A 2329-nucleotide genomic window follows, 5' to 3' on the forward strand; every position below is an offset into this window, starting at 1 on the left:
GTTGGGGTTTGGTGAATAGTAGGCCATGTACTTGTATTCACATCAACATCAATAAGAAGTTCTTCATTTCTGGTATTGATTCCCATGCCTACTCATAGTGATTGTATTGGTTGTCTAGTATTTTCACTATATTTGTATGTGTGATTTCGTACAAGATCTATGTTATGGACTAGTTTGTAGTTGTTACATGTGTGTTTTCTTTTGAATCTGTGCTTACTTATTCCACACCATGTCAGTGACCTATTGTGAACTATTTTTCAATTAACCTCTAGCATGTTCTTGTTCATGTATGTCTGAGGTAGTTTTGGCTCACTAATACTTCTCATGGTATACTTCTTATTTTTATTGCAAATTTCTTGTATCTCTTTCTACAGTTTGTCACTCTTGGGTTGACTTTGTTTCATTGTTTGGGCATTTTATTCTTGTCCTTGCTAATATCATCACATTTGACAACCAAGAGTGCAACATTCATGGTGGCAGTTGAGCCCACATATCAGATGGGGCTCCTATCTCAAACAATGTGAGGTCTAATTAGGACTTCACACTAGGGAGACCCTCTAGTTGTTAGTGGGATATCCAACACCTTCAAAACATTATTTATAAAGTGAAAAATCAACCATAAATCAAATAAAATAACCTAAATAAAAAAAAAACAAATTAAAGTCTAATCATGAAGATAAATAATTTTAGACTCGGATCAAAATTATATATGTAGAAAAATAAACTATATGCAGTATATATTAAATTTATGTATTTCATATAATGGTTTTTTTCATATTAATGAAAATATCAACATTTTTTATTTCTTAAAAAAAAGCAATAAACTACCATCACAATGATAATATTGATATCCAAGAAAAATTCCCAAATTAGCATATTGATAAGCCACAACATAAAGCATGAAAGAATCAAAATTAGTGAGATATGATGAAAATAAATGGATAAATCCAAATTTTTGACTCATGAAATTTCAATATTCAACTAACTTATGTTTTTCTGTTTCACTTTGTTTATGCCCAATTTAATTAAAATTTCCCTTTGGGTGAAATTATTTTTCAACAATTTTGACTAATCACTAAGATTAAAAAAATTTGCAAGGCTCATTGAAGAATAAATTGAGATGAAATACATGTGAAAATTTATCTTGATCTTGTTGAATTTCCACGACCATGGGTCTAGGTTAGAGCCTTAAAATAATTGATGCTACCAAACCAAGAATCTCAACCATAAACTACTTTGCACCGCACAAATATAAAGCAATAAATCATATATTCAAAAGTATACAAAATTTTTAACAAATATTGTACAATAATGTACAACCCCAATCTTTGTTATATTAAACCAGATCTGAATAATACAATGGTATATGGTATAAAACATATAATGACAAACATGTTGCATAGACTCAATGTTGTATCTTGTCCTTTTGGTCCTTCTCTCTCATACTTCTCACTAGCTACCCCTTAGTCTTTCAAGGGACAACACATCGAGACTCCATGATGGATGCCACCTAAAACTGTTGTAAGTCACTTATGATGCATTTACACGAGCTCATCAATCTTCTCTCTAGGTTGGCTAATTCTGGAGCTCCAATTTGCTAGGCTAGTAGTCACCTTTGTCCATCAAAGTGCTGCACTTCGGCACCAATCTTCACCCTATCTTCAGCTCCTCTTCATCACTTCAAGATAACTCATCTATGGATACTTTGGGTAGCCAAGACACTACCCTCCATCGATGAATGGCACCCAATAATTCACTATCAATTCTACACTTAGGATGGACTCTTTTCCTCCTTGGAAAGTCCTCCACGTGACATCAACAAGATACACAATCAAACTGATCCAAACTGGTCAATGCATGACCCAATGCTCCTCCAAAACACTATTGTAAATATGTTTTCAATTCGATGTTTGTGATAATCATGGTTAGGTGTTGTGGGGAAAAATGCCTATTTAGGACGATCCTATCCACCTAAGGTGTGACAGCGCCTTAGCAACAAACGAATACAACTATCATGATTACTTCCTTTATGAAATATGAAAGAGAGGAGATTCGGCAGACTTACCGTTGTCTTCCGGTTGTCCCTCGAACTAGATCCTCTTCTCTTTGTGTGTCCACAGCTACTTGCCTCCTCGCTTGATCAAGAGAACAACTACTTGAATCCCACGAGATCACAAGAGAACAGCTACCTGTGACAAGAGAACAACTACTTGCAACAAGAGAAGAACACAATACAAAGACAAATACACATATTCATAAATGATTCAGGATTAGAAGTAAATCAAATATACCAATGCAATCATACAAAATACACCGGCATATAGGAAAG

Source organism: Pinus tabuliformis, chromosome 5_2, assembly GCF_031772625.1.
Source record: "Pinus tabuliformis cultivar Carrire ecotype Pingquan chromosome 5_2, CPIR1, whole genome shotgun sequence".
In the NCBI taxonomy this organism is placed as follows: domain Eukaryota; kingdom Viridiplantae; phylum Streptophyta; class Pinopsida; order Pinales; family Pinaceae; genus Pinus; species Pinus tabuliformis.